We start from the raw sequence: 22,857 nt of genomic DNA on the forward strand, positions 1-22,857 counted from the left end.
ACGAGTTGCCCTTCACTAAGATGAGGAGACACTGGCCACAGCAGATTTCTGAACGGGATGGGGGTAGGGGCGTCAAACTCCCTTTTGTACTCGGTAAGTGAAAGAGGCTCCTTGGCCGTCCAAGAGGAGACACTTGGAGGCAACTGGATCTGGAAAGGGGACAGACAGAAGGTGACAGCTTGGCCAAGACCGCAAAGCCACCCACGGTTAGCCAGGGGCGGGGGTGATGACCAACAATGGGGCCGTGGAGGCCAAGCGAAAAAGGTGTTTCAAGAAAGGGGCAATTCGCTGCGTCGTCCAACACCGCTGCTGAATCGGGGTAGACGGGGACCGAGCGTTTTCCCTGGTTTTAGCCTATTTTGTGTCACTGTGACCTTGGCAGGTGGGGCTTACTGGGGACTGGGGGACAAAGCCGGAGAGGACTGGAAGAGACCCTTCTTTTGATATGTCTGCAGGACAAGCAAAGCAGAGCAAAGCAACGGGCCAGCGGCTGGACAGCCCAGGGATGACTTTTCTCCAGATGACATCCAGCAGCCTCTTTGCGCTGATGGGAATGACACAGCTGAGGGGGACACTTTTTACGAGGCAAAGCTGAAAAGTGGGGCAAGTGCAAGGATAGTGCCCTCGAGCAGACGGGAGGGGATGGATGGAGTGGCCAAGCAGGGCGCTGGGCGTCCAGACCTGGGCTCTCTGCTCTGCCAGGCGGCCTCTCTCCCCGCCATGCCGCGTTCTCGGCTTCTCTCCCCAGAAGCGCTCCAGACTCGCTGCGGACTGCTCGGGTTGGAGAGAACAAAGCCTTCGGACGGAACGTTGCTATTTCTGCTAGCGATAACCATGAATTAAAGGGGAGAGAGAAACAGGAGGTGACAGGAGACTTTGTCTGAGCTGCTGAATTTAGGTGTGTGCGCTGTGAGTGCGCTTGCGAAATCACCTTGCTGGAGATGCTGTCAAGGTTGGAGGCAGTTTCAAAAGGAACTTGAGACAAATTAACAAACACCATCAAAATATAAGCGGCAAAGTGAATCTGAGATGTTTACAAATGACGCAACATTTACATTCCTCTCTCCAACTGAAGAGCAGCTGACACAGCATCGGTTGTTTTCAAGGTCACTGATGCAACAGATGTAAACCCAGGTCTGGGCGAGGCCCCGGAGGCCGTGAGAAGAGAGGGCCCTCGTCCTCGGGCTGCCGCAAGCCCAGAAAGATTTCAGCTAACACACAACAGCAGCCTGTGTTGTTCAGAGAGAGTTACAGAGGCACAGGGCAGGGGTAGGTAACGAGGTAAGGTGGAAGGAGGCAAGGCTTAGGCAAGTATCAGGGAGGCATGGACTCTAGGCTTGGAACCATAAGGACAAGTGTGCTTCTGATACAGGGAACAGCATGTGCAAAACGTTCGTGGTGTGAAGTACCAGGGCCTGATCACGAAACACCAAATCGCTTCAGATGGCCGGAGTGGGGACTTTCTCCAGAGCACCGTAAGGAACTGCTGCAGGATTTTAATAGGGAAACAAGTGGAGTGGGCATGTTTAGAATTCAGAAGAAGTATAAAAGCAACGGTCCGGTTCCAAGATGTTCCCTCATGAATGACTAGGCTAGCCTGTGTATCGTGTGGCAGAGTGGGGTTCCAGTACTAGCCAGGGCTTAGGGGTCTGCAGACAGATGTGGGAAGGAGGAGGAGGGGTTTTCTGTTTCACAACCCTGTACCAAGCTAAGGTCTTGTGCACAACTATAAAACAAGCATGCATCAAACTAAGATTTAAAATTAAGAACTGGGGCAGCACCTGGGTGGCTCAGTCAGTTAAGCCTCTGCCTTCCGCTCAGGTCATGATCTCAGGGTCCTGGGATCAAGCCCCACATCAGGTTCCTTGCTCGGCGGGGAGCCTGCTTCGTCCCCACTCGTGCTGTTTCTCTCTCTCGTCCATAAATGAAATCTTTTTTAAAAAATTAAGTTAAGAACCAAGTTTTCTAAGTATAAGTCTCAATCCCAGGGAAATTAAAGCACCTGCCATGAACAAAGAAAACAGCTACTACACGGGGCTGATCTGGGCATGCCCTAAAAATGCATGACCGAATGAGAGCACTGTTCCATTTTCTCTTGTCTTGCCATCATTTTGAATGCTTTAAAGAGAATGACTCCGCTTGGCGCTAATCAATTATCTTCTTCTTCCAACTGTTCCTTTTTTTTTCTTTTCGGTTGCCTGTAGGACACATATATGTGGCCATACGGTGTCCGCGTCCACAGATATAAAACGTCCAGAGAAGGCAAAGCTGAGGAAACAGATCGGTGACTGCCCAGAGCCGGGGGAGGCAAAGGGGAGGCAATGAAATGGTCACGGTGTTTTTTTCTGGGGGACCAGGAATGTTCTAAAAGTAGGTTGTGACGATGGCTGTGTGATTCCATTAGATAGACCAGAAATCACTGACCAGCACACTTGAAGCAAGTTATTTTTACGATAGGTAAATTAGACTTGGACAAAACCATGTAAAAACTGGGGGGGGGGGGGGAGAGAGAGAGAGAGAGAGAGAGAGAGAGAGAGTGTGTGTGTGTGTGTGTGTGTGTGAAGGCCTGGAGTTCTAGAGGCAGGGGCCATGACTATAGGAAGGTTTTCAAACTGTGCCCCTCACTGCTGCCCGTGTCGAAGGAGAACATAGGAGGCATGTGGCCAATCAGGGCTGGCTCAGCACCGCTCTGACCCATCCCTTCTTGTTTTACAAGCAGATCACTTAGAAACGTGAAAATGGCTAGAAATGAACAAAGCTCCCACCAAGGAGAGGGGTAGTCTGCCCTGCCCAGCGTCGGCGGATGGCATCAACCATCACGTGGGGCCATTTCAAGTCTAGGTCTCATGGTTTATGTATGAAGGTGACTCATATCTTATTTATGACAAAAAGAAGGTCGACGTGTAAACATCTCTGAATAAGACTTCCGTGGGCACAGGGCAAGTGAGCCTGTGGAACATGGCTTTATTCACGCGGCTGTGCGTTTGCCATTTCTGCAATGTCAGGACGGTGGCACAGATGGACCCTAACCCCTCTGCAGACTGCCGAGTCTCCGATTTGGACCCAGGTCAGTGATTTCATTGGAGGCCAAGGTCCCTAAGCTAAAAATGTCCGAGAACCCCGGGGCTAGACGAGGCAGGGCGGACACCACCATCCCTGAGTTTGGTCGGGTTTTCTATACTTTCTGCAAATTGTAGTAATTACCATTTGTGATTTCCTTTATGGATAAGCAGATGAGGACTCTGAAAGACAGCTGAGCGAATGACGGGGTAGGCCAGCCTCCCTCATGGAAATTCCATCTGCACGAGGCCAGCCCCCAGTGCAGATGGAGGGAAGGGATGCGGGGGAACTCGCCCCAGCTGTGAGTCCGGCCACCTCTGCCTGCGGGGCCCCGGGGCTGTTCCCCGCGGCTTCTTGTCACTCAAGGAGAGCCTCTTCCCGGGGCTTTTAGGAGAAAGCTCTGCTAAAACCAAGGCAATCCTTTGAAAGCAAATAAATGAAATTGCATGGCCCAAGTCCCTTCGGAGGCTTCCCCTTGTTAAGAATAAAACCCACGGAGTAAACGCCGCACGCTAAGGTTCTCCACGATCTCAGCCTGTGCCGTCCACATGGGACAACAGAGCACTCCCCATATGCCTGGTTCTACATTCAAAGATACCCTATTTGAAGGATTTCAAGAGAATATGGAAAAAAAAAAAAAAGGAATGTGAAATAGCTCATTAATACTTTTAAATATTATTCCTGCTGAAATAAAAATATTTTGACTCTACTAGCTTAAATAAAATAGAGGAAGATTAATTTCCCCCTTTAAAAAAAAATGTGGCTTCTGGAAAATTTTTAAAATTGCGTTCGTGAGCATATTGTGTTTCTGTTCGGCAGCACGGAACTAGTCCCTGCTCAGTCCCCAACAGCTGCTCGGGCCCCTCATTGCTCCTTGAACAAGCCAGTCGTGCCCTGGGCTTCTGCACCTGCTTTGCACTAATGGAGGAGAACAGTGCATTTAGAAGCTCCTGCGTCTGCCGTATCCGGGTCTGCGTTCAAATGTAACCTCATCGGGCAGGCTTCCCAGACTAGACTTTCTAGAGAAGAAGCCAAATCGTTCCCAATTACCTTTCTTTTTTGGCCGAGTATCTTCACAGCACACACCATCGCTGCTACCCTGTACATCAGTGTGTCTGTTCATTTCCATCATCCCGTCTTTAAACCGAAGGGGCTTTCTTTGCTTCACTGCCGCATCTTCCAGGACCTGGCAGGGGGAGGTGAGCTGCGTGCTTGTGCAGAGCTCAATCTTGGAGGGAGTTTTAAGGTGGAATGAGCGGATTCCTTCATTGCGTTATGGTGTTGCAAGGAAGAGGTGTGGCGTGCTATGGTCTACAGGGAAAGATGCTCTCCTTCATCCACCTGCTATCATTCCCCATCCTCTTTAGCAACAGAATCTCACTGTTCCCCAGGTATCCACGCCTCCCGTACGACCAACAGACTCCTGGGGCGGAGACCCCATCCCCACAGGGGGCCCGATTCTTCTCGCCAGTGATCGGTTCAGGAGTGGATGCGTGACCCAACTCTGGCCAATGAGGATGGGAGAGCTCACTGACGGGACTTCAGGAGAAAATGATGTTCTTTCCAGAAAGAAGAGGCGGTCTCTCTTTTGCTTCTGAGTGTTGTCATGTCTGCATGTGATGCCTGGAGCTTCTGCAGCCACGTTGTGACGGCCTGAATTTGAAGCCAATGCCAAGGACCAGTGGTGTGGAGGGACAAGCATCTGGGTCTCTGTGAATGTCACCGAGCCCATGCGCTGGCCCACGGGAAGCCCGTATTACTTTTGGAGTCTCCGTGAGAGACGATGAATGTCCAAATGCGTAAGCCATTTTGAGCAAAGATTTTGGCAACATGCAGCTAAAAGTGGTTTCGACCTGCTGTGGGAGGAAGGCTTTGGTCTTCCATCACATTCTCCGAGAGGGAGACCCTAAGTGGGAGATTTTCAGGCAGGAAATGTGGCAGGGAATGCCATGTTGGGGGCACTTGTTGGGGAACGAGGGGGATGGAGTAAGTCAAAGGAAGTGAACTATGCTGAACTAGCAACAACACAGCTCTGAAGCCGGGATGGCCCCAAGAGCTGTACAAACCTCAGACGAAGGGGTCGGGGTGATGGATGGCCATGCGTGCAACCAGTGGATGCGGACTGGCCCCAGAACGGTGGAGTGACTTTGGGGGAGGGCAGCTCCCTTTGGTCCCTGGAGAGAGACGTGGGTGGAGTCATCAGCCACTGGCATCCTCGTAGTGGGAGGTGAGTCTGGGCTGCTGACCACAGCCGTGATGACGGCCCTGGAGAAAGTAGTTATCCAAGCTACGGTCTAGATCAGTAAGGCTGAGCCCAGGGGACGGCTGGGAAAACGGGGGCCCATCCAAAAAACAAACCGTGGTACCCGAACATCCTGGTGATATCAAAGAGCATGGTGCATTCTGGGAAAGGAGAGGTGACCCTTTTCCTCCCCACCCTGTCAGCTCCGGTTGGGTTTTCTGTCACTTGAACCCAGTGAGGCCTGCTTGGCACATAAGACATCTAGCAAGGTTTGGAGTCTGGTTCTCTGGGGCTCAGGAGTCCGTGAGCTTACTCAATACGTCCTGTTGTCCTTCCCGTTAAAACATTTCCCTGCATCTGAGTCACCTGGAGTGTCTCTAGGTGGTCTCTGCAGGGCCACACTTCCGAAATAAGGTGAGATGAGTCACTGCCAATGTATCAAATCCTCCATTTTTTTAGTCCCACATGTTTGCAAAGCAGCTTTTATTCTCGTCTTTTTTTTTTTTTTAAAGATTTTATTTATTTATTTGACAGAGAGAAATCACAAGTAAGCAGAGAGGCAGGCAGAGAGAGAGGAGGAAGCAGGCTCCCCGCTGAGCAGAAAGCCCGATGTGGGGCTCGAACCCAGGACCTGGGATCATGACCTGAGCCGAAGGCAGCGGCTTAACCCACTGAGCCACCCAGGCGCCCCTATTCTCGTCTCTTCTAAATTTAATTTCTGTTTGTGATGTGAGCCTTTCTTTGTCCCACCCCTGTGCAGTGGGAGTCATGGGAAGGAAGGGCCATGGAACAAGCTAGAAGGTCAGGCACTCCATCATAGCCGGAGTTCCATAAACGGATCCTAAAGATGGAAAGAGATTATTTCACTCACAGTAAATCAGTCACTTGCAGGCAGGACTTTTGTCACTGCTGAAGGCCAAGTGTGTTTCTGGAGTGAGTTCATCGAGTAAGAGTAGCATCTAGAGACCAACGAACATAATGTTGAGGGAAGCAAACAGCCTGGCCCCAGCTGTAGAATTTCCGGCAGGCTCATTAGCCAAGCACTTGCCCTCAAAGCAGCCACACTCCCAGGTCATGACCAGACAAAGAATATGGTCATCTCTCCAGTGCAAACCAGGATCCAATAATGTCCCGCCTCTAGACTTTCGTACACACTGGTCCATCTAGACCGCCTGTCCTCTATGCTTAGAAAACTCCTAGACATCCTTCAAGACCCAGCTTGTAAAACACCCCCCATGGCTCCCAACAGTAAGTCAGTTGTCCTGTCCTTGGAGCCTCCTCAGCAATTTGCACGGAACCTTTGTCCAGAATTTTCCCTTTGTACATGAGACAGCACATGCTAGCTCTCGATCTGAGTATGTGATTTCCCTCTAAACTACAGACTCCTGTAGGGGAGGGACCTGTGCCTTTTGTCTCTACCATCCCAAGGTTGCCCGATACAGGATTCGTCCTCAGGATCCGTCCTCGCGGGAAGGATGAATAAATGGCTGGATGAGTCCGCGACAGAGAAATTAAGTGTGATAGTGCACAAGCGAGTGTGTGTTGCCCTAATGGTGGGGAGTGAGACCAGGAGTGAGTGGTGGCTTGTGTGTAAATGAGAGCTTGTGTTGAACGCTGAGGGGGCAAAGGAGGAGTGAGGGGAGGGAGGAAGGTGTCTGAGTGAGCCCCAGGCTACGGAAGTCAGTCTTCACTTCTGACCTTTTTGTGGTCTGAGTCCTGTGTCCCCAGACGGGGGCACTCCCTGTAACCACCAATCACCGCGTCGTTCAGTGTAATTAAGGCAAAACCAGTTATTTTGTCTAAGGACTGGATGAGTCTGCTTCTGGTGGTGAAGCGGGAGGCGCAGAGGCGTGCCAAAGTGGGAGCTTCTGTGGTTGGAGAAAAGCAAGAAACGCGAGCGGGTTGAGAGGACAGAAAATCTGGAAATAGCTCCCGAAGTCCTTCAAGGGAAGGGCAGACACACTCTTACTCCTGGATCCACAAATGCTTAAATTTTCTGCGTTTTTTGAGGTGGGTCTTTGGCAATAGGATGAGCTCTATGGGTCTTCTCATGAAGTACCTATGATCACAGCCACACACACACACACACACACACACACGTGCGTGCGCTCATAGTCATGTATGTGACTTTAGACCGTTCACGGCGCCCCTCAAACCCAGCTACGTGACACACCGAGCCCGACGCGGGGCTTGCACGTGTCTGTTGGAGCTTCCTCTGAATTCTGAGGCTGTGTCACAGAGCCCAACGCATGACAGAGGGCAACACACACGTCTACTGAATTGGGTCGAACTGAAATTACCTAACTTGAGACGCGCGCTGGGGACAGCTGGCTTTCCCAGCCTCGCAGACCCCGGGCACCCCCGCACCGCACACGGTGCGGCCCCGGGCACGGGCTCTACACCGCGAAGATGATCTTGCCAGACACTTTCCATCTTCAACCCTCGGCAGGACACGGGAGGCTTTCCTCCCAAAAGCCTCCGAGGGGAAAGCACGAGAGTGTAAAATATGATTCACATCTGGATGAGCAAACAGAGCTCCGTGTTGGAACAAGCTAAGTAATGGTGATGCCAAGCCCTTGGCCTTGTTTCTTCAGAGCCATATGCTCTGCAAATAACACCCAGACCTCCACTCCGAGCCAGGACTCACGGAGCCCCGATCGAGAGAGGGCGGCCCAGATCGGCGAAAAAACAAACCGCTGAAGTGGAACGGAACGGGAATCCAATTTATCCTGAACCTGGCCCTTAATGAAGAGTGTTTAATCTCATTAATACTGTTTAGAGAGTCTTTCTGTTCAGAAGGCTTTCTACGAGGGCGAGAGGAGTCACTGTCAAGTCACCGGGGAGGCAGAATGGCAGAGATTGAAAATGACAGCCATGCGCCGTCTGGCCAGGGTGCGGGGAATGGGAGGCGTCTCGCAGGCTGCTGGAAGGTGTGTGAATAAGCCTGTATTTAGGAGAGCTATTTCGTAGTATCTGTTCAAATGGAAAGCAAAAAAAAGCGTATCCTTCGATCGAGGCAACCCAGCATTAACATGTTCTCTTACAAATGTCCTCAGACCTCGGCACGATGGAGACAGTCACTGCTTCTAACAGCCGAGACCGAAAGCAACCTGAGTGTCCAGCAGTAGGGGATGGGCTAGAGAGCCCGGCCTCACAGCGGGACATGATAGGACATTTGGACATTTGCAAAGGAGGGAAATAGCCCAAATGAAAGCCGGAATGAAGAGTAATATTCATGGTAGATTCGTTCAGTGGACAAGAAACCAGGGGCCTGGGGTGCCTGGGTGGCTCAGTGGGTTAAAGCCTCTGCCTTGGGCTTGGGTCATGATCCTGGGGTCCTGGGATTGAGCCCTGCGTTGGGCTCTCTGCTCAGTGGGGAGCCTGCTTCTCCCTCTCTTTCTGCCTACTTGTGATCTCTGCCTCTCAAACAAATAAAAAAATCTTTAAAAAAAAAAAGAAAGAAAGAAAGAAAGAAACCAGGGGCCACACAATGCTTAGTAGACTATACTTCTAATTACGAAAACAGGACTATATATAGGCTGAAAGTATCTCAGGAAGGCTACACAACACACACACACACACACACCATTTTCATAATAATTACATCAAGGGGGAGGGGATCAGAGATGGAATTAATACTTTGTTTTCATGGTGCATGCTTTGTCCTGTTTGAATTTTTACTATGTGCATGTGTTGCCTTTTTTTCTTTTTTTTTTATTTTAAAGATTTTACTTATTTATTTGACAGAGAGAGAGAGCAGGCGAACGAGTGAGGGCGAGGGAGAAGCAGACTCCCCGTTGAACAGGGAGCCCGATGCAGGGCTGGGATCCCAGGACCTCAGGATCATGACCCAAGCTGAAGGCAGATGCTGGACAGGCGCCCTGTGCCTGGGAAGCTTTTATCCATTAAAATTTTGGTTTTGGAAGAAGGAATTCATTTTAAAAACAAGCACTGATTTCTTCTATTCATTGTTCATTCATTCCCTTCAACATGGAACACTCGCTGGGGGCTGAGATTTAAAAAAAAAAAAAAAAGGAACCCAGGATTCACCTGCTGAAAGAGTGGAGTGGAATGACATCAGAATGACAGGCCTTTTACAACACTCCCCAGTCGTCACAGCCCAGGACAGGAAGGTGCATCCCCAGGTTTGTTTCGAGGGAGAATGGAGGACGAAGCTTGGTGATGTTCTCTGAGCATCTGTCGGCGTCCAGACTCTGCAGACGGGACGCAGTTTACAACCTTAGCCACCTTGCTCTTGTCATCACGGAACCCCGAGCACCCAAGGCAGGCCCTGCATCTGATTGGGTTTTTCCATAAAGCAATGAATGAATTTAGATGCACGGGCCCTCTAGGACGACGGAACAAGTCTGGCCTGTGGGAGGGCAGACTCCTGGCTAAGCCCGAGGTTCAGCATTCCCACTGAGCGGCCGCGGGCAGATTGAGACGCACTGCCTTTTGGGATGCCGCCTCTGGGGAACAGCGTGGAAGAACCACCACCCCCCAACTTTCATGCTCAGGTTATTTTTTTTTTTTTTAAGATCTGATGTATTTATTTGATACAGAGAGAGAGATCACAAGTAGGTGGAGAGGCAGGCAGAGAGAGAAGGGGAAGCAGGCTCCCTTTTGAGCAGAGAGCCCCATGCGGGGCTTTAACTCAGTGAGCCACCTGGGCGTCCCCACACTCAGGTTCTGATGGAGGAAACGGCACGCAGTATGTCCCTAGGAGGCCTGATTAATATTTTGACAGTATGCATTTTGAACATACATCCCTGCTATATGCTAGTCAGTTTCTCTCCCCTCTCATGACACGCTTGAAACCTGAGGGTTTTTGTCTACTTCCTGGAACAGGTGCTCCTGTGATAAACAGTCTTATTTCTTCCAACAAATATTTACTAGGTACTTTCATTAAGAATATTATTTGAGGGGCACCTGGGTGGCTCTGGGTTAAGCCTCTGCCTTCGGCTCAGGTCATGATCTCAGGGTCCTGGGATCGAGCCCCGCATCAGGCTCTCTGCTCAGCGGGGAGCCTGCTTCCTCCTCTCTCTCTGCCTACTTGTGATCTCTTTCTCTGTCAAATAAATAAATAAAATTAAAAAAAAAAAAAGAATATTGTTTGAGGGGCACCTAGTTGGCGCAGTCAGTTAAGTGTCTGACTCTTGGCTTCAGCTCAGGTCACGATCTCAGGGTTGTGAGATCGAGCCCCGTGTTGGACTCCATGCTGGGTGTGGAGACTGCTTGGGATTCCTTCTCTCCCTCTCCCTCTGCCCCTTTTGCTCGTGCTCGCTCTCTCTCAAGTAAATAAATCTTAAAAAAAAAAAAAGATTTTTGCTCTAGAAATCACAACAGACCCTTTTAAGGAAGGCTTTACCCCCCCTTCGGGTCTTAGTGCTTGCTCAGTGTGACTGCGTTAGTTGCTTGTAGACACAGGGGATCATGGGAGACGTTGAGGTTCTCTTTTTCCATCAGCTACTAGGAAGCTCAGTGTCCAGCTGTGTTTTGCTTCTAGCAGTTTCCATTTTGTCTATGTAGCTGGCTCTTGGACTTTTCTATAATTTCACATGGCCTTGTCTTAAAATTTGTTTTATCTCGTGTTTAGTGAACCCTACAAAGACCTCCTGGAACAAGGCAGGTGTATTAATTTCCCAGGGCTGCCGTAACAAATGCCCACTAACTGGGGGGCTTCAAACAATACACATCTATTCACTCACGATTCTGGAGGCCAGAAGTCCAACGTGTGGGTGTTGGCTTGGATGGTTCATTCTGGAGATTCTAAGGGGGGATTCCGTTCCCTGGCACTCTCCTGGCTTCTGGTGGCTGCTGGTGATCCCTGATGACCCTTGGCTTATAGACTCATGACCTTGGTCTCAGGCTCCCCATCTGCAAATGGGGAGAGTGGACAGGATGTCCCAGAATCTTCTGGTTCTAAAGTTCAGCGGCTTCCACAACGAGGGTGGGCTAGTTGACCATCACTTGACTTTGTGGGTTCATGTCCTGGAATATGGTTTGGAAGGCAGAGTGGGGAGGACTGTCTGGGCCAGATTCTGGGTGGGGGCTGGGACAAGGCACCCTGGTGGCCAAGGAATGTGGGTCAAGGTAAGCAGGGAGGGGAGAGAGAGCACAACGATCATAATGGGCAACATCTTCCACAGTTTTTCCAAGGGCACACCACGCCGGATGGAGTCCCAGAGCAGCGTCTACAATCCCTGGGCAGAGGTGGTGTCTGCCGTGTCCCCAGTTGCGTGTCTCTCACATAAAGCAGGATTTCAAATGGTATCTGCTGGCTGAATGGCTGGAGAAGTCGCACAGATCTGGCTCAAATCCTGGCTCTACCCCCTGGACAGATGATCTTTTCAGCCTCGGGAGACACATCTGCAAAATGGGTACCTTGATGGCTGCCCGACAGGACCGTTGAAACCCCCATCTAGAATGTGGATGGCCTGTGTTCCAAAGCTACCTCTCGTGCTTACTGGCTATTAGATTTTAAGCAAGATAATTGGACTTTCTGTGCCTTGGTTTCCTTATCCGTAAGAAGATGATACAACGCCCCCGAGGACGAAATGAGATGTGAGTGTGGTGTGCCCAGCCCAGGGCCTGGCACCCCGGACGTGCTCAGAGATTCTCCTCTGTTCTTGAATTTCCCCACAGGGGCGCGGGGTGTGGGTGCATGGGAGACCTCTATGACCGCGTCACACTTAGGGGAAGCAAGGGAGACTTGTCCTCTCCTGGCCCCAAGACCCCAGCCGACTCAGGATCCCCACTCACAGCCAGTAACTCTCTTGCTGGATGGGGAGGCTAAGGCAACACCCTTTTAATGAAAACCGAGAAAAGAAAGGCTTTTTCCTTAGATGGGCTGGCTTGCTGAAGAACCCTCAGAAACCCATTAACTCCAGTATTACTGAACATCTGAATGCAATTTGCAAGCTATAATAACATCTCTCTAGTTAGCAAATGTTTATGCCTCTCTATAATTTTCTTTTCCATATGAAAATAGACCTGTCATACCAACGTGGTCGGCCAGCTGCGTCTATAATATCGTTAATCAGCAGGAAGGATCATCCGTTCTGCGGTCTGACGGGCTTCGTACGCATTTCTGTTCTGGAGGGGGCTCAAACAAGGATGGGTCTGCAGCTCTAGGGGCCACGGCCCACGGGTCACTCGATAGGGAGAAAGCGAGGGAGCTGGAGAAAAGGATTTAGGAGCCCAAGGTCTAGATCTGGCTGGCGCAGGAGAGTAGAATTAACATGTTTAAAGTCTCTACTTCCCACGGAGCATAAGACCACGCTTCTATATATTTCAATAAGACCTCAAGTCGGGTGTGTGTGTACTAGTCCCCCCGTGGGACCTCCTACAAATCCAGATTCCCAGGCCTTTTGCCCCCGACTCGCTGAATGAAAGACCCTATGGGTGGTTCCTGGGCACCCGGATTTTAAAAATGTTTCTTTGACCACCTGGTGGTTTGTATGCACTTCAGAGTAGGAGGGTGGCTGAACTCTAACAGCCCAGGGGGAAAATAAAGTTCTACTGCAGGGGAAAGGTTCCTTTTATACAACAGATAGAGATCCTATAAGCTTCCCCTAAACACTGACTTCCCTTAAAATAATTGGATAATTTAGATCTCCTAACTGATTTGTCTGATGCATCAGTTCAGCAACACTGAGCACCTACTGAATACACTAGGGTTGGGGTTGGAGTATAATAAAGATACCCTTGCCCGTTTGGAGCTCGCCCTCTGCTGGGAGAGCCGGGCAGAGAAGATAATCCCCACAAAATGTAAACCCTGCAATGAATGCCCGAGGAGGAGGGGTGCTGACCCAGTCCCGGGGGCCAGGGCCGGCCACCGAGAGCGAATGACAGCTAAGCTGACAAGAAGGACAAGCCGAAATTTGCCAAGGGAAGGGCGGGCGTGCCAGGTGGGAGGAACACCATGTGACTGGGTCCCCGGGCTGGAAGGAGCTTGAAAGGTCGGAGGGACGGACGGCAAACTTTCTGCATGGCTGGCCTGGGCAGTGAGAGACGGAGGATGGTGAAAAATGAGCTCGGGCTGGAAAGGGAGGTTAGGTGCCACGTTGAAGAGCTCAGACTCCACCCTGAGGGCAGTGGGGAGCCCTAAGAGGGCCCCGGCCAGGGTACAACATGGTCAGGTGCTTGGGTCATGGATGTGACAGTGGCTGCTCTGTGAGATGTGGCTACAGGGGCCAGACCCCACCTCCGGGCAACCAGCTGCGGGGTGGTGTTGCCACTGTCCTGGTGCAAGATGAGGGGGGCCCAGGCCCCAGTACTAGCGGCGGAGTGGAGACATCTGTACAGGCTCAGGCCACACTAATGGGGGCATAAGTCCCCATTGTGGGCTCGTCATTGGACACCGGACGCTGCAGGAAAATCATCAGGAAGCGGAATGGCCAACTGAGCCCCCTCCCCAAGGCAATGACTATGACCTCTACTGAAGTTCTGATTTTTTTTTTTTTTCATTTAATATGGTTTTACATGAATTTCCCACACCGTGGTAAACTTTGCGTAAACTTTCTGGAGACCAGCTGCGCAATGCTCTACTGTGTGGCCCCACTAGAGTTTTCAAAAACAGCCTCACAGGGGCTTAACTGATGTATACAGAATGACACACATTAGCGTGTACAATGGGATGAGTTCGGACACACGCAAACACCGGTGGTACCATCCCTACCATTAAGGTCACTGGCGTACCCCGCCCCCTCCACGGCTGCCTTGTGTCCCTTTGTTTTGTTTTTGTGGCAAGAACACTTTACACGAGATCTACCCTGTTAACGTATTTTTAAGTGTTGCCAACTGTAGGTACGGTGTTGTATGATGGACCTCTGGAACGTTCATCGGGCGTAACTGAAATTTCATACCCAATGAGCAACAGCTCCCCCTGCCCCCGCTCTTCCTCTACCCTCCTCCTGGAAACCACCAGCGTTGTCTCTGCTTCTGCGAATCTATTTTAAGCCCCTGATCTATGTGGGACCATGCGATATTTGTCCTTCTGCATCTGGCTTATTTCACTTAGAATAATGTTGCCAAGTTTCATGCACGCGGTCACAAAGGGCAGCATGTCCTTCCTCTTAAGAGCTAAACAGTATTCCATTGTGTGTCTGTGTACGTGTATGTATCTATCTCTCTCTATACACCCCAGTTTCCGGACCCACGTATGTGTCGATAAATATCTGTGTTCTTTCCATTTACCACTATAATTTATTTAAACAATCCTTGCTGCCGGACACTGGAGGAGTTCACGTATTACGTCTTACCGTTATAAAAAATGCTAGTTATTACACTGTGACTTAAAGCTTTTCCCGTGTCTTAGACTCTTTTTGAGCATCCTTAGTAGAGACTATCCGAGGTTTATTTCTAAGAGGAGGGAGCCTGAAAGGGGGGTGGGGCTTAGCGCTGGTGTTGCAGGAAGGGAGGTTCTCAAGGCGATGACCTAGGAGCAGCCTCCCTCACTGTCAAGTCTCTGGGGTCTGTTTAGACTTTGAGCGGGAGGGGGGGGTAGCTGCCCACCCTGACCCTGACCTGGGGCTCCTGCGAGGTCAGTCCAGCTGGTCGTCCTCTGGCCGGCAGCTCCTCCGCTGGCCCAGAGGAAGCACTGCTGAGCCTGTCTAGGGCTCCAAGCAGCAGAGGCGTAGAGTACACTCTGTACGGTCAGTGAGACATGGATCTGAATCCACTTGCTAGCTGTGTAGCCTGGGTAGGGCTATTTCACTTCCCTGCCTCAGTTTCCTCATCAGTAAAATGGCCATAAGGACAGGAGTTATACATTATAACAAGGAGAAGGAGCATGTAAAACGCCTGGCCGGAGCACCCCGATGGTGTCATCAGCAGGGCAACCAACTCTCGGCTTCAGCTCAGGTCATGATGTCAGGGTCATGGGATCGAGCCCCGAGTCGGGCTTCATGCTTAGCAGGGAGTCTGCTTGAGGATTCTCTCCCTTTGCTACTCCCCTCCACTTGGGCATCTGTGCTCTCTAATAAATAAAAAAATCTTAAAAAAAAAAAAAAAAAAAACCTCGCTGATTTCAGGTGACCCCCTATTGGGGCCCCTATACAGCCCCCTATTACCGTTTTTCTGGTCACAGGATGTCTAGGGCTAACCAGTAAGTTATTACAGTCGTCTATTTAAGTATGCAGACTCTGGGGTTCAAGTATGAGCTCCCCCGTCGCTAGCTCTGTGACCTCAGGCAACCTTTCTGAGCCTCAGTTTCCTCGTATGTAAAAGGGAAATGATAATGTACCACATTAAGGAGTGGTTGTGAATTTTGCAACTAGTTAACAGACGGGATGCATTTGGAGGGCCGGCCGCACCCAGAGACAGCCGGAGCCGTGTTGGCCGCCAACAATGGGCCTCCCTCCCAGCCTGAGTGTCGCCTCAGTGGCCGCTACTCGCTGGGTGCCCGCCACCTCTCAGGACGCTCGTACGTACTACTCACACCCCCCATGACAACAAGCCAGGGCAGGAATCAGGATTCCTCTGACGTCGAGGATGGGGAAGCCTGGTTCAAGGTGTTTACCTGATGGACCCGGGACACTGGGCTCAGAGGGAGGAGCTCAGTCTCTTTGCACACTCTGTGTCCTTCCCGTGACATCCCGTTCCTGAAGATTTTTTTTGACACTGACTAGGAAGCGAGGTGGAGAGCTGCCAGGAAAATGGTGCCCTTGGAGCCGTGATGAAAAATGATCACTTTTCGCTCTCCAAAGAGCCGGGATTCTAATTAAATTACCGGCTCCCTTTGCCCGAGGCTGGTCCAGAGAACACCTGCTTAATGAAGGACCTTCTCTGCCCGAGGGTCAAGGGGAGGCTTGGAATGGGCTGTATCTTTTTTGAGACGGCGCCCGTGGTCTGATTAGCGGTCACGGACCTCCTAATAAATGAGCCGGTTTACTCAGTTGCTCGTGAGGCTGCCAGTCCTGGTAGAAGGGGGGAAAAATAACAAAATGGTCCCTATCTTCTGTAAACAAAGAGTTGAGCTTCTCAGCTCGGCTTTTCAGGCTGCTGACAGCAAGAGAGAGAAAGCCAAGTAGAAACAAGGAAGAATGAGAAGGGACAGGGAGGGAGGCACGTAGTGCCACCAATGAAGCTAGTTCGAGTCTTTATTTTTTTTCAAATCTGCTACCAAAAAACTCTCAGATGAAGTTGTCAACACGGTAAAACAGCAGCAGGAGAGTTTTTCAGCGAGAGGACTGGGTCGGAGACGCGTTTTTGAGATTCGTGACACGAAAGCTGCTTCTGCCCGCCTCTGTCCCAGCACCGGGTGTTCTGACGAACGGAGGCTCGACGTTCAGCAGAGATCTGAATAAAGATTCGGATCAGCGGAGGCCACGCAAAGAGGACAGCTTTGGAGTTAGGCAGGCGGATTCCATCCCGGCTCCGGGGCTGCCCGGCTGGCTGGCTGGCTGACAGCGGGGCAAGTGCTGATTTACATTTTCTCCTTTACAAACTGCAACTAATCAGACTGATCCTTCTGGGTTGTTCTGACAATGGCACTAGTTAAGGCAAATGATGCTAGTGGTACACAGCAGGTGCCTAATGAATGTTAAGAGATACCCAGAGATGCGTGGGGTGGGAGGCATTGAGGGGGTTGTCCCTGGTTCTAATTTAATTTAATTTTATTTATCACAAGTAGGCAGAGAGGCAGGCAGAGAGAGAGGAAGAAGCAGGCTTCCTGCTGAGCAGAGAGCCCGATGTGGGGCTCGATCCCAGGACCCTGAGATCATGACTTGAGGCAGAGGCTTTAACCCACTGAGCCACCCAGGCGCCCCGACCGGTTCTGATTTTTAAATGTGGGAAGGGGACCAGAAATTCTCTAAAATTCTGGCTCCAGGAATGCAGGAGGAACACTAGAAATGACCCCTGGGGCCCACCATCTTCCAGCCTCCTCCCACCCCCTTTCCTTAACCCTTGACTCTCCCGCCAAAAGGTTGTATGCCCAGGTCACGTCTGCATAGGTAACCCAATACCTATGCAGGAAACAGAAGTATCAGGACCTCCCCCCCACCTCATACCCTCCCCTCCGATCACCAAATACCCTACCATATATGGATGTGAGCCCAAACCCTGCCTTGGCCCATTAAAAGACCCCCCCCCCAACTCCCTCCCAGTGCGACTTCCCCCACTCCCCTTTTTGGAGTCCAGGAACCTCGAGGGTGCCCACCTCCTCCTGGCGCGACTTTCCTGGCTCCCCTTCTCCTGAGCCCTGAAACTTCGCGGGAGAGGGCCTTTAATAAATCTTGCCTTGTGCCTACCTCACCCGGTGTCAGGTTTATCTTGCCTATAAAACCTTACACTTCCGTCTCTAGAAATTTCAAGACTCCAGATCCTCTTCTGCCGAGTTTATGAAATATTTGTGAAAACCGGAAAGTCGATGTCCCTTCTGCTGCCTAAGGGGTCCCTCCTCCACCCATGTCTGCCAGGCTGAGGCCCCGGGCCGGAAAGGCGTGCCAGGGCACGGCTCTGGCTCCCGCAGGCAAAAAGGAACGTGCCCGATGGGAAGGGGAGCCTCCCTAGCTGGCTGTTAAGCATCCCTAGGGTCCCAGCTCACTCATCACTTCCTCAAAGTGTCCCAAAAGCCGCACCCATGGGCCTGTTATAAATGCTGACTCCCGGCCTGGGTGCGCGTTAATGAGGTCCCCGCTGAAGCAGACGACGGGTGCCGGAGGGCCGTTGCTTCGTGCCCCAGACGGGGCCAGCCCCCGCCGACAGCCTCTCAGGGATCCTGCGCATGTCCTCCGCGGCGCCCATCTCTCGGGTAAAAAAACAACCAATCTGGTGTGATTTTTGCTTGATTTCACTGCTTTTCCTTACTAGACAGTTGACTCCCCCAAATCAAACCCCACGTTTGTCTTACTCAGCTCTGTATCTCCAGATGGTCGTGTTCCTAAGGACACAAAAGGAGTTGCTTCACTATTGTGGAAGGAAGGGAGGGAGGGAGGGAGGACTGACGGACAGAGGGAGGAAAGGATGGAAAGGAGGAGGAAAGGGAGGGTTTGAGTTTCCGGAAATGAATGAGATATTTACACTCAGGGGCTTCTAAATCCTCATCAGTGGTGGACAGAGGAGCTGTCAAGACAGAAAGGGACCCGGGCGCCTGGGTGGCTCAGTGGGTTAAGCCGCTGCCTTCGGCTCAGGTCATGATCGCGGAGTACTGGGATCGAGTCCCGCATCGGGCTCTATGCTCAGCAGGGAGCCTGCTTCCTCCTGTCTCTCTGCCTGCCTCTCTGCCTGCTTGTGATCTCTGTCAAATAAATAAATAAAATCTTAAAAAAAAAAAGACAGAAAGGGACCCCAAGAATCCAGCTCCTTCCTCACTCCCAACACACACACCCCAGGAGCCCGGAGGGTCGGTCTGAGTTTATATGGGTGTTACTGAGGAAAAAATCAGAGCAGAGGACTCCCGCCCTCTCCAATATAAAATGGTTTGTTGGGTTTGGTCAAGGAAGGGTGGTGCTGGGATAGCACCCTTGATGTGGGGAAAAAAGAGCAGACAGATTTCCTAAGATGTGGTGCACATCACGTCGTAACCTGAGCTTCTCACCTGTCAAAACGAAACCCACATGTGCCCCCTGAAAACCTCACATGGTGTTTGCGAGGGTTCAAGGTTTCGTATGCAGTGGCAATCCTTAATACTTATATTAATACTTAATCCTTAATACTTATGCCACGATGTGGCCAAAGAAAGGAATCAAGTTCTGATGCCTGCGGAGGGAGGGGAGGAAAACTTCTTCCTTTGGCTAATAATTAAATTGACAAAGATCGAGGGGCGGGGAAGCACATTTTAATTTCCTACACGGGGTTGCTCACAGAAGTATGAGCCTCAAGGAAGTGACCACAGCCGGCAGCTTTCACACCTTTTAGGCAAAGGAACAATACGTTTGTGAGGAATCGATAAAAGATAAAGAAGTTTGATCGTGGGGTAGTAAGCTGCTAAGGGAGTTGAAAAGGTTGTTTACAGAGCCTTTTCGGCTTTGAACGCTTTGTATCGCTGGCGATAAAGATGTCTCTCTACCCCCTGGCACAGGGAGGGCAGGATTCCCACGGGAGATTTATCTCCTGTTTCACGGGGGTCAGAGTGTCCTTCTCATACCAGCTGCCTCTTAAGTAAATTTAACTGAAGATAATCAATATGGCAAAGCAGCGTATTTTGGGGTCAGCCTGCCCTGAACACGGTCACCTGCGACAACACGGATGAACCTTGAGAACATGCCAGAAAGCGAAAGAAGCCCGACACAGAAGGCCATATACACCGCATGAGTCCATTTGCGAGAAATGTTCAGAAGAGGGAAATGCACAGGGACAGAAAGCAGACTGTAGGATGCCAGGGCCTGGGACGGGGGGGGGGGGGGGGGGAAGATGGGGAAAGCAACTGCTGATGAGTAGGGGTTCCTTTGGGGGGTAGAAGTGTTCTGAGTCTGGATAGAGGGGGTGGATGTACAGAGTGGCCCTGAATTGTATACTTACAATGGCTGATCTGATGCTTTGTGAAATTTACCCTAATTAAAACCAAAAATCACATGATGGGCTTTTCAAAAACGCCAGATTGATGAGGGAACAGGAGGCTGGCTGAGGACAAAGCAAAAGCTGGTACCTTGCACCCCCTCTGCACCCGCTTCCCCTCCGTAATAGGTGTGACATTCCTCAGCCACCCCTGGCTGCCCTCAAGGAAAAGCAAATAGTTAACTCGCAGAGATCACAATCCTGCAAGACAGGAGTCTCCCTTGGTTTACCAATGTCCTAGAGATTTACAACAAAGAAGCTATCTTAACAACAGCACAATTTCCAGAGGCAAACAACTCAGTTCCTCAAGCCCTAACATCACCCTCCCCTCCCTAAAACTGAAGGAGGCTGAGGTAGAAGGAAATGTAAATAAAGTTAAGTTTCTTCTATACCTAAATCTCACTAACAAAGACGCTTGATAGCAGGATTGTGACATTCCACCAGGAATCTCCCAAGTATCTTGATGTTAATGACCAGCCAAAAGACAACACTGATCAGGCAGCAAGACCTCCGGTATCCTGGCACCTTGTAGGCCCTCTTTAGCATATGAAAGCTCCGTAGAAACCCCCCTTTTCCCTCACCTTCCCCCAACCGCAGGGTACATAACCTGCCATCCCTCACAACCGGGGGCAGCCGCCCTTTCTACCCACGGGTCCTGTCCCCGTGCTTTAATAAACCACCATTTTGCATCACAGATGTCTTAAGAATTCTTTCTTGGTCATCGGCTCCGGACCTCAGCCCACCGAACCTCACCTAGGTTCTAGAACTTCATCAAGATGACCAGGCATCTGTCTGCCCCATAAATTCGGATTCTTTTCACCTGAAACGAGGCCCAGACTTTTTTTTTTTTTAATTTTTAAATTAAAAAAAAATTTTTTTTAAACAAAGTTCCCCAGGAGGTGAGAATGGGCCACCAAGGTTGAGAACTGAAGGATGAAAGATATACCCTGCGGTGAACAGGGGGTGACCTTGGCGTCCCACCCACCACCAGGTCCGGGCCCCTCCCCGACCTCCTGAATGCTACTTCCTCCTCTGTGAAAAGGCAAGCCAGGATATTTACTGCTGTGGTATTAAATCACACGAGATCATGTGAGTAAAGCACAGAGGATTGGCATCTATAAGGCACACAATAAATTATGGTGATAATTATGGACAGTAAATGCCCACCTTGATTATAAAGGTTAGAAAGACCCATTTAATATAAGGTGACGGGATCTTTCACTATTATTCCAGGACACTGGGCTTCGTTCCGGCTGGGAAGGGGGAAAGGAGAGGTAAGGATACAAAGTTATCTAGAAAATTCCCTTCTCTGCCTATCAGTGGGTTTGGATCACCAGAGGCATGGGGGAGTAAAAAGGCAGCCCTTCCTCGCACAAAGGCTCCCGCAGGAGCTTTGTGTCTTTGGAAAAATAAAAGAAAAGAGCAAGGAGAGGGGACTCAGACTACTTGGCACTGGGTCGGCTTTTGTTTTAAGGCAATTTGAATTCCATTTTTAACGTCTGCTTTCCGGGTGGAGGAGTTCAGCGGCAAATCCATCTCCCCCTCCGCTCAATCCGAGGGCTCGGAGCTGCTCTCCACATGGCTCACACCCTGCCTGATCTGAGATTCTACTCCATGGGAAGACGGAGCCCAGATTACCATCCCCTTGTCCCCCTCCAGGGCAACCTCGGGGGAAGCAGGGGCTTTCTGGGCAAGGTGAGGAGACCACCTAGACCTAAGGAAAAAATAGCTCTAGGAGGCTTTTGGGGCGTTGAATTCTAGACCCAGTCTGTTTGTGGCCTCCATTCCTCCACTGAAAAGGGATTTATTAAGGATAACGATAGATCATACTTCCCAAGCACAGTGAGTGGGGGACCATGCTGAGGGCTTTACATAGAACATCTCATTTAAATCTCAAAGCCCAGCCCATGAAACAGGCACTTCTATGAATCCTGTGTTTTAAAGGCAAGGGAACGGAGGAGCTAAGAGATGTTCCCAAAAGCCACAAAGCAAACGCATTTTAGGATGGGTTTGAACCTAGGCTCTTAATTATCATGCAAAGTACCTCTTTATCACAATGATCTTTTTGTCCAACTGCCCGGTTGGAAAGGAGGGGAACAACTCTCCAAAGGGGGGATGTGACTTCCCTGAGCCAGAGACATGGACAGACCCAGAGCCAAAGCTAGAACGCACGTCCTCAGTCTTGCTTTATTTTTGCCCCTTGGTATCATTTTTTTTTTTTTTTTTTTTTTTTTTTTTAGAAAGCGCTTACTGATTTTTATTAGAATTCTGGAGTTGGTTTTTTTTTTTTGTTATTTTTTTTAAATTTTTATTAATTTTATTTTTTATAAACATATAATATATTTTTATCCCCAGGGGTACAGCCCCTTGGTATCATCTTGTGGCCAAGTTCCAAAGTGCTGTGCCTTTCTGTGGCAGTTCCTACCTTCTGGAAGTTTCCTCGGATACTCCAAGCCCCTCCTTCTCTGATTTGTGCTGCCTAAGCCGTAATAGGCAGACCTCAGATCCACAGCCTCATGTTCGGGATTCCCAACTCATTTTCCTGGGACTCTTATTCTCTCTCTCTCTTTTTTTAAAGATTTTATTTATTTATTTGACAGACAGAGATCACAAGTAGGCAGAGAGGCAGGCAGAGAGAGAGAGAGGAGGAAGCAGGCTCCCCGCTGAGCAGAGAGCCCGATGCGGGGCTCGATCCCAGGACCCTGAGACCATGACCTCAGCTGAAGGCAGAGTTTTTAACCCACTGAGCCACCCAGGCGCCCCGACTCTTTCTCTATTACAGGCAGTGTCCGCATTTTGCGTTTGGGGCTTTATACAAGATGTGATCTATCCTCCCAGATGCCATTCGAGATGTTCTCTTCGGTCATGCCTTCTCCTGGTTCCTCAAGTCCTAAGGATTATTCAGGGCGAGAGTTGCTCTAACCAAGAGATCCACGGTTATTTATTAGCTGAAATCCAGCAGAAGCTTATTTTTTCTCACAGAGCGTTCAAGGAGATTCCAAATCCACAGAGAGGTTCTATTCCTAACTGTCACTCAGGGACAGGGTCCCCTG

General features: G+C 50.4%; 1 long non-coding RNA gene across 1 annotated transcript; it reads right to left on the reverse strand.

The window, feature by feature from the left end:
- Positions 1 to 13,498: 13,498 nt before the first annotated feature.
- Positions 13,499 to 19,988, reverse strand: LOC125090968 (uncharacterized). Its single transcript, XR_007124533.1, has 3 exons — positions 19,842 to 19,988; positions 18,159 to 18,162; positions 13,499 to 13,508 (listed from the first exon to the last, which is right to left on the reverse strand). It is a non-coding gene; the product is annotated as an uncharacterized LOC125090968 (long non-coding RNA).
- Positions 19,989 to 22,857: the final 2,869 nt, after the last annotated feature.

The sequence above is a fragment of the Lutra lutra genome, chromosome 18 (assembly GCF_902655055.1).
Source record: "Lutra lutra chromosome 18, mLutLut1.2, whole genome shotgun sequence".
NCBI lineage: Eukaryota > Metazoa > Chordata > Mammalia > Carnivora > Mustelidae > Lutra > Lutra lutra.